The sequence below is a fragment of the Mesoplodon mirus genome, assembly GCF_964341445.2.
Source record: "Mesoplodon mirus genome assembly, chromosome: 15".
NCBI classification, from domain to species: domain Eukaryota; kingdom Metazoa; phylum Chordata; class Mammalia; order Artiodactyla; family Ziphiidae; genus Mesoplodon; species Mesoplodon mirus.
The window spans coordinates 47,416,923-47,432,777 of NC_138991.1; the positions used below are offsets into that span (position 1 = coordinate 47,416,923).

General features: G+C 46.1%; 1 protein-coding gene across 2 annotated transcripts in view; it reads right to left on the bottom strand.

Annotated features, from left to right (window-relative positions):
• Positions 1–15,855, bottom strand: part of PRKCB (protein kinase C beta) — a gene marked incomplete at its 5' end in the record, with an annotated part of 311,242 nt that overhangs the window by 10,326 nt on the left and 285,061 nt on the right. The window lies entirely within an intron of this gene.

Below are 15,855 nucleotides of genomic sequence, written 5' to 3' on the forward strand. Positions count from 1 at the left end.
TCTCTTCTTTCTAATTTCTGTTTCATTGTGTTAATAACACCTCCAAGTCTAGCTGTCTAATGTGGAGTTGGCTCGGTCACAGCAACCACAGGGATCTTTCAGAGACGCCAACCTGGATATGTCACTTCCCTGCTCTAGTCTGCGATGGCACCCCACTGCCCAAAGCCACAGTCCTCAGCATGGCTTACAGGCTGTTTAGGACTCAGCCCTGGTCACCTGGTCAACAGCCTCTTCGCTGCCCACGGTCCCGCAGGCCAACTTCTCCCACCACACACACCCACCAGCTGTCCTGACGTCCTCCCAGTTCCTAGACCCCTCATACACTCTCACCTCCGAGCCTTAGCACAGGCTGTCTCTTCTGCTGGGAACACGTGCCTCCCACCCTGTTCCCCATCATTGTCTACGCGTCCTCCTCTGTCTCCAGACACTTCCTCCAGGAGCTTTTCCTGGACTCCTGCTCTATCTATACCCCTGGGTTTATCCCATCAAGGTATAGGATGTTCATCAAAGGATTGTTAGAGGGAAAAAAAAAATTTTAAATCAACTCTCGGCCAATAGGGAAAAGAGTTAAATAAGTAATGATCCATCTATTTTATGTATCGCCATGCAAAGTGCTTTTAAAAATTAAAATAAGATGTAGAAGAATATTAAATAACAGTTATATATAATTAATGTCAGTGTGTACGATATGTTCCCATTCAATAAATTATTGACATAAATGTGTATGTACTATCTGCAGGCATATTATATATGTGCTTCTAGAGATTGGGAGAGTTACAGATTGTTTGATTTTTCTATCTTTTATGCTTATTGTGTTTTTGAAAATTTAAATAATAGTCAAGTAGTATTATTTTTGTGTACAATAAGGACAAAAACTACAAAAGCTATTTTAAATGAGGGAGCTATTACAGTGGAGGAAAGGGGGAAATAGAAATAAAGGGAATGGGAATATTTAGCCAAATTGCCAAAATCTGCCTGGCGCTCTTTAATGTACTTCATCTTAGTTAAAAACTCTAAGATCTCCCAAATGGCTGCCCTAGTGTGTATTTGGGGATGATGACAAAGGCTAATATTTAGGTTATCTAAATGGGCATCTTCTGTCCATCAGTGTGCTGGGCACCAAAAATATGATGACACATAAGACAGACCTTGTCCTTGCCATCATTGAGCTTACAGTCTAGCAGAGGAGACAGATGCACACACAGGCCATGGCATGGTGCCACGTGACAAGAGCTGCCCTTGAGCACAAAGGTGAGGAACGTGAGAAGGGCCAGGGAGACTTTCCGAGGAGATGACATCTAAGCTGAGTGGGACCAGAAAGAAAGACACTGCTTCTTTGGAGGAGGGAAAGGAAGAGCCCAGGGAAGAAATGGAGGTGAAAAGAGGTCAGGGACAGAGCAAGATGCTAGAGAAGGGGATAAAGGTCCACCCCATACTTCTCACTGATTAATCAAGTTTGATAACATGAGGCCAATGGCACAGGGGAGATTCCTGCCCAGCCTCCATCAAGACACCAGGGACTAGGTCACAGTGAACCGAGACTAGGTCACAATGAAAAGATACCCAAGTGATATGGTCCGACTAAAAGACAAGGGAGTCTCTCTCTCTCTCTCTCTCTCTTTTTAATGTGCAAATTCAGTGAAATTCGGGATCCTTTTTATGCCTAGGGTCCTCTGCAGCAGGAGAATGCAGGAGGGACCCACCCAGGGAGAAGCAGCCAGCCATGCCAGGCACACGCATTTGATCATTTTTAAAAGTTGTCTGTGGACCAAGGTGTTTCTCTGGAGCAGAGTCAGACAGTACTCCGCATGGCCTGGACTTTGGCAAAGAAGCAAAGATTCAAGCCTCCTTTCCTGATAAGGAAGGTCCCTTACAATCAGGAATATTTGATCTCTGTGTCTATTAAGGAGGAAGCTGGCAAGAGAGGGGGTCTTTTGTGCTTGACAGCAAGCTTCATTTTAAAAAAGATTTTCATTTAAAAACAACACGCAATGTTTTGTTTTCTTCCAGATCTCAGGTTAAATGCTACCTCCTCAGAGAAGGTGAGGTGATCCTCTGGATCACCTCCAAGTAAAGCAAGTTCACCCTTTCTCCTCTTGTTATTCTCAGAGCAATCTGTTCATTTCTTCCACAGGAAACAAAATACGTGAATATCTCAATCTACAATTACATGTTTATTTCTTTGCGTATCTGTATGGTCTATATTCCCATCTAGACTGTAAGCTCTATGAGAGCTGAAGCCACATCTGATTTGCCCACCCCTGAATTTCCAGGTCCCAGCACAGAGTAGGCACTCAATGTTGTCAAAGGGATGAATAGTAGCATATATTAAGTGCTTATTATTAGCCAAATACTGTATAAGTGCTTTACAAGCATGATCTCATTTAATCCAACAATTCTATGGAGTCTGCTCTACAATGAGGAATAGATTTAGAGCTTAAGTAACTGACTAGGATTTGATCCAAGATCTGACAACTGATCCGTTTATGCAGAAACAAATAACTTGTTCACAAGCACCAAGAAAAAGAAACAACAAAACCCTTTGTAATTCCACCACCCCAGTACCTTTATTATGTTAACATTTTGGTCTGTGTCCTGGACGGCTGGATGAATTGACGGCTGGATGTTTTTTACTTTAAAAAATGTAGATTCATCACTTTATTCTTTAGCCTGCTTTAAAAAAAAACTACATGAAATATATTCTAAGCTTTTTCCCATGTCAACAAAGTATCATATTGTTCTTATCTGTTCTTCACCGTTCATCCTAAACCTATGTTGCTGGCTTCAAATTAACTGCCCTCAAATAGTAATTAATCCTTTCACTTGCTTATGTTTTTATAGCTTTGATTCTCACAAGTTTGTAAGATAGGCAGGAAAAGGATTATCTCCACTTAACAGAAAATGTGAAAAGTTAACACTTTGGTCAGGGTCATACAAGGTAAAGGAGGAGAACCACGATTCAGAGCTTGCTTTGCTTGATTCCAAAGACCACAGGGCAACAGCGACATCTCACCGCCTAACAGACTGTATCCGATCATGTGGCATGGACTTAAAAGCTGACCTGGGGGGCTTCCCTGGTGGCGCAGTGGTTGGGAGTCCACCTGTCGATGCAGGGGACACGGGTTCGTGCCCCGGTCCGGGAGGATCCCACATGCCGTGGAGCGGCTCACATGCCGTGAGCCATGGCTGCTGAGCCTGCACGCGCAGCAGAAGAGGCCACAGCAGTGAGAGGCCCGCGTACCACAAAAAAAAAAAAAAAAAAAAAAAGCTGACCTGGGTACCAATCTCAGCACCATCAATCCCCAGCCCTATAATTTGTAAGCAGTTTAGCTAAATTCCCTAAGCCAGGTTTTCTGTTATGTCAAATGGATCTATCTTGCAGGATGCGGTGAGGTTGATTTGACAAAATGCCCATAAAATCTCTCACATGGTAGCTGGTAGCTGCTGTTGAGTGCTGGCTTACCGAGTCCTGTCCAATGAGCTAATCTGATGCGTGTGGCTGTACCCTGGCAACTGAGGGATCCTACAGGCCCTGCCACACCCCAGCCTATCCTAGCGAGGTAGAAGGTAGATGGGCCCCTGGGCTGGACAGCTGGAGTTTGTCCAGCAGAGTAAACTGGAGCTCTGTTTTCCCTAGACATTCCAAGGACAAAGCTGGTGGCAGGGGCTGAGCTCTGCCAGAGTAAAGAGATAAGACAACCACATCTATCACCTCCCCAGCTGCCCAACTGCACATACACAGGAAGGCTGCTCGGGGGTCAAAAAAGGAGAGGACGCCACCCCGTAATAGGTGCTGTCAAACCTCCCTCAGGCCTCTGCGCTGGAATCCATCTTGGCAAAGAACACGTGCACACATATTGGGGAGGGCCCTAGGACAGGTCAGGTGTGGAAAACAAGTGAGATAATTGGCCAAAGGTAAGCAAAGACCCGGAAGAACTGCCCTATATAAATGATTTAACCACCTCTTCACTGCACTTCTCCTCATTAGGGAGGACACCCACACCCTTTCTCTCAGGGTGTGTATTTCTGCCTTGCTTCTGTCCTAAATAAACAAGCTGTTTTTTGTGTGCTCTCCCACATGTTATGCTGTCTCTCTGATAATAAACTTTGTACATGTTCTTACAGTGTTTGCCTCTTTGAGAAATTCATTTTTCAAACAGGGCAAGAGCCATGGCAACTTTGCTTCTAGCCTCTAGCCCCTGGTGGACTAACAGCTAGGATTTCTGGTTTTCATCCACGCTACCCAGGTCTGATGCCTGGGCAGGGAACTAAGATTTCTCTTCTGGACTGCTCACCGCTGTCTCTCTGAGATCACGAGGATATTATCATTCACAAGTTACAGGCGCTTAAAACACGAAATCTTTCCCACCAAGTCTGGCAGGATATGTGCGAAGCCACAAGGTGAAGCCAGGCCCTGGGGCTCCTGGTTAGAGAAAGTGAGGAAAACGTGGGCCCAGGCACAAAAGGGACACCTCCCCTCTCCTGTTCAAGCCTCACTTCCTTGGAAAGACATTTCGAGCAATTTCACACACCACCTCTGAGCTGCTGTTTTTCATACCCTAATTGGAGGGCATTTTGCGATTGCTTTTAAGAAACTGCACTTGTAAATAAACAAAAAATACACTTTTGTTCTTTCCCTCTCTGGGTCATGGGCATGTCTTGATCCTCCAAGTTCAATTGTCATCAGAAGTCTTCATGCAGTATCTCTGCCGGGAGTGGTTATGGAGACAGGAGGAAAATCAGTCAACTCAGTGCCATAAGAACAAGGGAGATGAGGGGCCTGAAAAGGAGGGAGAGACTCTGAGCTTATCCTACAGATATACTCGCACATATAGGAAACTAGGAAGCTACTGAAAGAATGAAGTAGATTTAGACGTGCTGATAAAACCCTGAGAAAACCATAATTCAAAAAGAGTCATGTACCAAACTGTTCATTGCAGCTCTATTTACAACAGCCAGGACATGGAAGCAACCTAAGTGTCCATCATCGGATGAATGGATAAAGAAGATGTGGCACATATATACAATGGAATATTACTCAGCCATAAAAAGAAACGAAATTGAGATATTTGTAGTGAGGTGGATGGACCTAGAGTCTGTCATACAGAGTGAAGTAAGTCAGAAAGAGAAAAACAAATACTGTATGCTAACACATATATATGGAATCTAAGAAAAAAAAAAAAGGTCATGAAGAACCTAGGGGTAAGATGGGAATAAAGACACAGACCTACTAGAGAATGGACTTGAGGATATGGGGAGGGGGAGGGGTAAGCTGGGACAAAGTGAGAGAGTGGCATGGACATATATACACTACCAAATGTGAAATAGACAGCTAGTGGGAAGCAGCCGCATAGCACAGGGAGATCAGCTCCATGGTTTGTGACCACCTAGAGGGGTGGGATAGGGAGGATGGGAAGGAGGGAGACGCAAGAGGGAAGAGATATGGGAACATATGTATATGTATAACTGATTCACTTTGTTATAAAGCAGAAAGCAACACACCATTGTAAAGCAATTACACTCCAATAAAGATGTTAAAAAAAAACAATGATATCACTTATGCGGAATCTAAAAACAGTGATACAAATGAGCTTATTTACAAAACAGAAACAGACTCACAGACTTAGAGAAGGAACTTATGGTTCCCAGCAGGGCGGGGGGCAGGGAGGGATCGTTAGGGAGTTTGGGATAGACATGTACACACTGCTATATTTAAAATGGATAACCAACGAGGACCTACTGTAAAGCACAGGGAACTCTGCTCAATGTTATGTAACAACCTAAGTGGGAGAAGAATTTGAAAAAGAATAGATATGTGTATATGTATAAATGAATCACTTTGCTGTACACCTGAAATGAACACAGCATTGTTAATCAACTATACTCCAATCTCAAAGTTAAAAAGAAATAGAAAACAGCCTCCACGATGGAAGGGAGGCGTAGAGCCTGGCATGGGAATTGAACACGAGCACTAACGTCCTTGTGTGTGACGTGGAGGACTTCTGTACTTGCACACAGCATCTCCAGACGGTCACCCAAGGAAGCCGGTTGCAGTGGGTGGCTCTGGGAAGGAGAGCCAAGGAGCCTAGTTAGGGGTCTCTGGGGAGGTACTTAATTTCACTGCATAGCTTTTGATGCTGCTGGAAGTTTTTACTGTTTCAGATTTTTTCTTAAGGAAGGAAGATCCAAGTGCCCAATTTGATGAGGTCAAGAAAGATAAGTCCACGAGAGGAGACAATTTTGAGGTCATTGCTGACTCAAGGAGAGACATTTCAATAGAGTGGTGGTGGCAGAAGCCAGATTGCACTGAACTGTAGAAAGAATGGAAGGTAATCAAGTGGAGAGAGCAAGAACTCCTTCCAAAGTTTGTTTGTATGAGAAGATAGGGCAGTAGCCCTAGTGGTAGGATGGAGGGATACAGGTTTGAGGCAAGGGATTTTTAAGATGAGAGACTTAGCATGTTTCTGTGTCGAGGAGAATGAATCAGAATTGAGTCAGAGTGGATATCTGCTGGGCTTGCAGACACAGTGGCTTTATTTTTCTTGGAGGACCCACTCCTTCCCCTCTGCAAGGTGTCCACTTTAGATAGGGGCAGACCCAGTCACTTGGCAGGTGACCCGGGCCTGGCCAATCAGAACATCCCATCCCCCCCACCCCCAGGCCCAGTGATTGCTTTAGAGATGACCATATGACCCAATATCTTCCGAGAAGATTGAGTTCCAGGCTGCTGGGAAGTTTAGGAAAAGGAAGCTCTTTTTTTCGGCAGAAATTGCGAAAATAATGGGACGTAGTAAGTCTGGAGTAGCTATGTGCCCAAGAAAGCCTTCAGGGAATGAAGGATGAAATCAACAGACAGGAAAGCAATCCCAGGGAGACAGAGAAGTGGATGGCTTTTGATACTGTTGAGACCCTGGATCCAGCCACAGCTAAATACTTGAAAAAAATTTAGTCATTATGTCAGTTTGAATTGGGTTCCTATTTGTAACCGTAGGAGCTTTGATTAATATATAGAGAAGCTGTAGGCACAGACTGGCCAGAGTAGATGTGCAAAGGACATGGGAGAACAGGGGTTCAGAGCAGAAGGGGAAAGTCTTCACGGGGGGCGGGGGGAGGCACATTTTTGCTGACACACAGAGGGAAAGAGGTCAAAGAGGTCAAGATGACTCTACAGGAGCAGGAAAGCCACCCACCCATGGGCACCCATGGGCCTCAATTTCCCCCCGACTTAGGAGATGGGGCTATCAGTTGAGACCAAAGGGACTGGAACTTTAGTAGGGGGACCTTCAGAAAACAGAAGGTTTGGGGACTTGCCCAGGGGACTCAGAGGGATTGACAGGGCAGGCTTAAGAGCCCGACTGAGATTGGAGAGCCTGCGATTGTGGAGGCTCATCTTTACTCAGCTGCTGAATAGCGAGTCTGGTGTTTTGGGGGGTTTTGTTTTGTTTTGTTTTGTTTTTTGGCCACGCCACATGGTTTGTGGGACCTTAGTTCCCTGACCAGGGATTAAACTCAAGCCACAGCAGTGAAAGTGCTGAGTCTTAACCACTGGACAGATAGGGAAGTCCCAAGGCTGGTGTTTGAATCCTGGCTCTGTTGACTCTCTGTCCACATTCCTTCTGCTTGACCCAGTCTCCCTGGATCCATGTGTTCATCTCCTGAAGTTCTCCCAACCTTTGGTCAACAGCTTTCTGGGGCACGGTGACAAGAATTACCACCTGGGCAGGGTTGACGGGCAGAATCTAAGGAGCTGAACTTCATGGACATTCATTCAACGGAGCCCATCCCCCAGGAAAGTATTTAAATGCGGGACTGGACCAAGAGCAGCTCAAATCCCACATCTGTGCAGCTGAGTTTGGGAGATGAGAGAAGAAACATCATGGAGGCAAGAGTATGGGCTTCGGAGGTAAAGAAATAGGACTTCACATTAAATTGGCTGTGTGACCACGGGCAAGTTTCTTAACCTCTCTGAGCCTGTTTCCTTTACCTGTACGGGGGAGGTAATAATACCATCTATTTCCTGGGGTTGTTGTGCAGATGTCATGAGATCTATAAATTACAGTGCTTTGCTTTCTAGTGAAACTGAATAATTTCATAGAACATGCCTGACCCATTTTATTGTTACTGTTGTAAATAGCGTTATTAATAAAGTCCTTCATGCATTAAACGGAGGGCGAGTTTTCTTGTCCCGGTTCTGTCATATTCCCTGTGTAAGTCACTTGGGGAAATCTCTGGGCCTCTGCTTCCTCATCTATAGAATGGAGGGGTTGAATTCCACTTCTAAGGTATCTTTCAATTCTTGACCTCTGTCACATTTCAGTGGTTATGGCCAGACATATCCTAACAGATTCATGCTCTCTCTCAGCATGTGACCTTCCCGCCTACCATTTCAATCAAACCGTTGGCCCCCCTGCCAAGGGACAGCTCAAAGTCACGCACCTGGCAAATGATTTAGGAACCTCACTTGGCCCAGGAACCTGTCAATTTGAACCATCTTTCAAAGGGAGCCTGGCTGAATCCACAGTTTAAGGAGGCTCTCCATGGATGGATGGAAAGGGAGATAAACAGATACACAAACTCCAGGTTACATGTCCTAAACAACCCTTGGCTATTTGTTAGTCAGTGTATGGATGTAGCCTAATTTTTTTTGTTTGTTTGTTTTTTCCTGTACGCGGGCCTCTCACTGTTGTGGCCTCTCCCGTTGCGGAGCACAGGCTCCGGACGCGCAGGCTCAGCAGCCGTGGCTCACGGGCCTAGCCGCTCCGCGGCATGTGGGATCTTCCCGGACTGGGGCATGAACCCGTGTCCCCTGCATCGGCAGGCGGACTCTCAACCACTGCGCCACCAGGGAAGCCCTAGCCTAATATTTTGATTATGATCTCTGCAAACTCCACACTCTGGATAACCACTAGAACAAACAGAACTGGGTGGGAAAACGTCTACTTCTTAACGAGCCTGCCTTGAGTGCCTCATTTCGGATGCTGCCATGCCCTGCTTCCAGGGGTTATTCAATGTCTGCTATCTTTGCCAGCCTCGAAATCAAAGCCTTAAGGAACAAGTGAGATTTGCATCTTTTAAAAATCCTGCTAGTGAATTGTAAAAGGTGTGAATATGCTACACGTTTGTTGCAATATTTTAAAATAAATTTTAATTCATTTGAACTGTAAGAATACTTAGTCTTTTTCTATTATGTAACAGACACCATTAGATGGTGTTATCATGGTCCTCTCCCATCAGTGCTATTACAAACCTTATTAAAAGGGGCTCCAGGTACTTCTAAAAATCTTTCCAAGATACTGAGCAGATAAAATCCATGGTTCAAGTCCTGGCTTGGCCACCTCCAAGCTGCTGGACCTTGAGCAAATGTCTTAACCTTTCCAAGTTTCATGCCCTCATCTGCAACACAGTGACAATGACACTTACCTCATAGGGTTGTGAGAATTAAATGAGGTAATGCCTGGAAGGCACTTAAAACAGTGCCTGGCACAGACAAGACCTCAATATTTTTTCCAATGTATTTGAACAGTACAGGTTTTATGAGAATTATTCTAAATCCCAATATTCAAAATAATATCCTCGTGAGCATTTGGTACTTTGGGGGAGCTAGATTCTATTCTTAAATAAATCATATTAAGCAAAAGTTAGCTCCCTTTCTTAAGCCTTGAATTTTGAGTTTTAATAGCAAACATACAAAGGTTATGCTTTGTGGCTTCAATTCAGAAATGTCAGCACATCAAACACACGTTCAGACACACACACAGAGACACTTACTCATACAGTGTAAAGGGCAATTGGGTTTGGAGGAGAATGTCACATGAACAGAATTGCAGCCCATTAAAGCAGTACTTGAAGCTTCTGACCTCAGCTACATAAACAATGTTTTCAGATGACAGAATTACCAAGAAACCAAGTCCTGTGAGCAGTTCGGCATTTAGACACCCAGAGGATGCGAGTAATGGTATGTGATCCAGTAACCTATGCAGTATTTTGGAAAGGATATTAAATGAAAGGCTGAATAAAGTAGAATGGGGAGAAGGGGCTCTGTTTTTTTAGTTTGCAAGATTCCAAGAGTTTCCAGATGTGCAGATGCCTCAAAATTCTACGGGACTTTATGTAAAGTGATGAGAACAGAGAATAGGTAACCAGAGCAGAAATGATTGGCATCAGCCTATCATATGGGTGGGGCTGGAGTCTGTGAGCCTGACACCAAGGCTGGAAGGGAAGGAAGGAGGGGTGAGCACGCTGATCATGTCTAGACAGTGTCAGATGGCTGCCCTCGATGAAAGGATGTAGGGAAAGAGATGTTTCTTAATGACTAGACCGCCCTTGATGAAAGGATGTAGGGAAAGAGATGTTTCTTAATGACTATGTCCCGTCCAACTGTACTCAACCCCTGCCCAGAGTGAAATGACGATCAGATGATCGTGTCTTAGGACAAGAACAGAGCCACGCTTGCTAGTGGGCAGGTCTCTGTACACACACCCTAGCACTGCAGGCTCCGTGGACTGTAATGAAACGGCATCCTTGTCGCCTTGTTACTTTTCTCTCACTCTTCAATTTGCTGCATCTGTGCTGCCCGTTGGGTGAGTTGATCCAAGGGCTGCCTCCATGGGGCACCTGGAGCCTTGAGCCCGAGGTCTGTGTCCCTACCTCATTTTCAGGGCGAGCCCTGCGTTAGGTGTCATGGACACCACTGGACTTCACCGAGGCAATTCATACTGATATACGAACACCACTGAAACCTCAATCAGGCGTTTTGATTTAAACACCTTATGCTAGCCTACCGTGCCCTGTGACATTACAGAACCACATACCACAAGTTCTCCTGTAAGACAAGCTCACCCACAGTGTGGCCTCAACACACCCCCCACGGCAGCACAGCCACATTCCAAGCTGATCACCAGACAGCACCTCCCATCTGGATTAGCGCAAGAGTCTCATAACCCATCTCCTGATTTCACCCCTCCCCCCATAACAGTCAGATCAAGATACTTCTCTGCCCACCTTAGCTGCAGTAAAAGCCGCAGATCCTCAATGGCCTGTACCATCTGCCCCTCCTGTGGCCTCTCTGATCTCATCTCCTTTTACTCTCTCCCTTGCTGGCTCAGCTCAGCCACCTGGACTCTCTGCTCTTCCCTGAACGTGCCAGGCCAGCTCCTGCCCCAGGGCCTTTGCACCTATGACTACCACCCAAACCACTCTCTCCCCCAGATATACACATGGCTCCCTCCTTCCCTCACCTTCTTCCCATCTTTGCTGAAATGTCACTTTCTCAGTGAGGCTTTCCAACGACCCTATTTAAAACTGATGTCTCTGTGACCCTGCTCTCCCAATCCCCATCCTTCCATAATGCTTATCAACTTCTGACATAGTCACGGATTTCTATGTTCATTATTTGCCCACTCCCTCTAGAATATACAGAGATTTTAATTTTTATTGCTGTGTCTCCAGGGCCTAGAACAGCACCTAACATCAATAAACACCTGCTGAATGGATGACCCATAACGTCCCCACTAGAGGACGGAACCAGAACGCGCTGCTTCTCAACCCACCACTCCACCACATGCCCAGCCACATACTCCGCCCTTCAACCACAAACCAGCACCTCCCACCCACCGCACACTGACCTACAGCACCCTGCCACGTGTCCTAAGCCACATTCCAAGCACATTCTGTACTAAAACATATACACCCCTTCAGCACAGCCCTCACCATGCCACACTGCACACTGACTACAACAGGATCCACCAGTCAACTCACTGGCTGGTGGGACCCCACAGAACCATGATGTAGCCCCTGCTACACCGTGGTCCAGCAGCATCCTCTCACCTGGGATCATGCTAGAAATGCAGCAGCTCAGGCCCTACCCCAGACTGGCTGAATCAGAATCCACAGTTTAATCAGATGCCCAAGAGACTCTGTATGCACATTAAAGTTTAAGAAGCTCCGCTAGGCTGCATCATGGCACCTGTAGCATTGGCTGGGCAACGACAGACTGCGGAAGTCACAGCCCCCTCCATCCAAAGTCCAACAATTCATGCATTGCATCATCAGATCCTTCATCACACAACCAAACGATGCCATGACAGATACAACTCAGCACCCAAATTATAGCCCTTTATAAATAGGGTAGCTTACACAACAACCAATTTATTTGAGACACACTGCTGTACATGAGAAAAACACCCTGTGCTCTAATATATGTCTCTAAAGAATCCAGTATGTTCCTCAGCACAGTGCATTGCAGCATCCTATTTGACAGCCTTTCATTTAATCACTCATTTATTCAGTAAAAATGATTAAGCACATGTTATGTGCTCAACCTTATGCTAAGCACTGGGATCCAACCCTGAAAAAGACAGTCGCAATCTTTTAGTCTCGCCAAAAAGACAGACCTTACACTGAACAAGTAATTACGACAAAGTGTGATGAGTTTGTTGATGGGACACTAGCAGATGATCCCTACTCAGGAGTCGATAAGAGCCTCCCTGCGTGGGTGACGGTCTACCGATTTGATGAGGAGGAAGGAGGGAGGCACCAGGAGGATGGGGGATGGAGGGAGCATGGGAAGGCTTTGGGGTTTCCAGGTAGCTGGCTCCACGTGGGGAAAGCCAGGAAGGGAAGGGAAGGCACTGCATGTTTGAGGAACTGAACGACACTCAGAAATGCCAGTTCTCGAAGTAAGGAGTCTGGGGAGGCAGCAGAGACTGGACCTGGGGAGACTCTAAAAGCCATATATGCTAAGGAACAATAGACATTATCCCGGGGCTGGCAGAGAGCCATCGGGGGGCTTTAAGCAAGAGAGTGACACGATCAGATGCACGTTAAAAAAATTACTCTTGTACCTGAAACAATACATGGGGCTAATGTGTTTCAGTAGTTTCCAATGCTACTCTGCGAAGAGCTCTTGCCACAATAAACGAGAACGACTTTAAAAATCCATTTAAAATTATTTTAATGAACCTCCAATAATAGCACCCTTCACTGATGTTTGAATATAATCCTCTGTTATTGCCCCATGTTTTTTCTTTCTCTTGCTGCACTCTATTTAATAGCATGCGTGAATCAGGAACACTGACAGATACATGCATGCCTTTTAATATCCCGCGAGGCACATGGAACTCTGCACACACTCACCGCGGGCCTTTCAGAAGGTGTGGGGAGGGGGAAATGTGAAATCCGGGCGGGGGGGAGGGTGCGGGGGGAGGGGCTCTAAGGCTGGCAACTGCTGTGTGAAAGGCATATGCCCAGATTGAATCAGATGAGTGGGTGGTGTATTCATTATTATGTTTATTTCTAATTCACCCTCAGAAAATCAAGGGCAGTGCCTCTTCCCCTCAGAGCTGGTTGTAGAACATCTGGAAGTCTATAGCCCAGTCCAGTCACTGTACGTTGAAAGTCACTGTTAAACCCACATGAGGCATTTCAAGACATTGGCTGGTTGGAAACCATATCCAATATAGAACAGTTGAAGGATCCTGTAGACCATCACTAACTGTTGTAATCTTTTTGTATTATCAATGATAAGAGCAGCTTATTTTTCCTGAGCACCTCCTCTGAGCCAGGTTAAATATTCAAAGTATTTAACCAGTCAAAATGGGCTCTGGTTGTCAGTAGCCAGTACTAGCCGGCTAAACTTCAACCTGACTTTGAGTGATCATTATCCTAGAGGTTATAAACTGACAGCCACATATGGTTCATGGGTGTGTTTTATTTGACCTGATTTGTGTTTAATTTTTAAAACTTGTTGCTGACATATTTATAAAAATAGTGAGATTTCATATGAAAATCCCAATGAGGATGGAGCAATGCAGAGCCTGCATCCCCACAGGACCAATCTGGCTAGCCCAGTGCCTGGCTCATAGAAGGTTCTCAGGAGAAGGTAGCTATTATTATCATGGATAATATAAAAAGAATACAATAATTAGTAATGAGCCACAGGATCCTACAACTGGTCCGCTGGAGATGAACACCCACCGAGCCCTTGAGAGCCACCAGCTCCCCTGTCTGCCCCTCTCCCCACTACTCCCACCTCCCTCACTGACATTACCTGCCTGGCCTCTGTAGCTACCTGTTCCTGGAAGGTACCACCCCTCACTCAGACTGTGTGAGAACCAGTGTCTTCCTCTTAAAGAGATTTCTCTCCTTGCCACATTCCTTTGGCCTCTGTCTAGCTTCCCTCCCTGAGCAATTTTTTTTTTTTTTTTTTTTTTTTTTTTGCGGTACGCATGCCTCTCACTGTTGTGGCCTCTCCCGTTGCAGAGCACAGGCTCCGACGCGCAGGCTCAGCGGCCATGGCTCATGGGCCCAGCCGTTCCACGGCATGTGGGATCTTCCCGGACCGGGGCACGAACCCGTGTCCCCTGCATCGGCAGGCGGACTCTCAACCACTGCACCACCAGGGAAGCCCCTGCCTGAGCTTTTGACCATGAACTCCACAGCGGTGATTCCCAGCCTGGAGTGTTTATCAGATTCCTCTGGAGAGCCCCACCCCCAGGGTTTCTGATTCAGGAGGTCTGGGGCAGGGCCTGAGAATTTCATTCCTAAAGTTCCCAGTGATACTGCTGGTCTGGGGACCACACTTTGAAAAATCACTGCTCTACACGTAAAGAAGTAACCTCAAATGTCAGTGGCTCAATGCCGATGGGGATGGGGGCATTTGCATCTTTCCTCTGGCCAAGTGAAGAGAGATCAGTCCACATTTTGAGACCTCATGAAGAGCCCCACAAAACCCAAATGGGTTCTGTGTGCCACCTTCAAATTCCCAGTTTCCTGAATGGAGAATCCACTCTTCTCTTCCAGATTGCTTTTTGATCTTTTGTTATATAACAAAAGTGATGATACTGCCTATGACATGCAGGTGTACACATGAACCCCAAGTGTACACATGGACATTATCTTAGGGACTAGCACCAGCAGGACTCAACACTGTTCTGCCCCTCAAAGACTCTGCGCCCAACACAACGACCAACGTGTGACACGCCGCTAACAAAAATCATCAACTACCCCAGAGGGCCTACTGTGTACCGGGCACGTACTGAGTGCTTTATGCATTATAAGCCTCCTGTGATGGAGAAACTGTTATCATCGCTGTACTACAGACAATGCAGCAGAAGAGCAGAGAGGGGAAACGACTCGTCCAAGTTGTACAGATGCAGAATAATCAAGGGATGGTTTGTTGGACCCACTGTATTCACTGAGGGTCAGACACTATTAGGAATATTGCGCTCAATCCTGTGTCTGTATTTTAAGATGGATGTTGATTACCTGGAGGACAACAGGCACCCGAGGTGATCTCACACGGGACATGCTTGCAGGTGGAGGAGGGGCGTGCTTAGCCTGGAAATCACAGGATTCAGGAGTATAAGGATGTGCTACAGAGAAAGAGGCTCTGGTTGATAGAACAGGACCCAGTGATGGCAATTCTGGGGAGGCTGATTTGATATCAATATACATGTTGGCAACAATTAGAAGGACCACAATGTGGAACTGGCTGCCTCTAAAAGGACCCTGTATCTGAACACCAGGAAGTGTCCAGAGAGACACAGGATTCATCAGGGATGCTGTGATCCTAACCATTTGGGATGCGCAGGACCGGCGAGATGACAGAAGCAGCTGGGAGGCTTCCTTAAGCTACATGTCCTTCGCCCCGGGCATCCTGGTTTGCCTCTAACGGAGTCAGACTCTCTGAATCCTCGCCTCCTCACACACTGGCTGAGTGACCTTGGACGGAGTACCGAACCCCTCTGTGCTTCCATTTGCTCTTCCATTACATGGAGGCACTTGTATAATAGGTTGTTGTGAGGATTTAATCAGATGCTATGTGTGAAGTGTTTAATATGGCCAGATAAGTGGCCA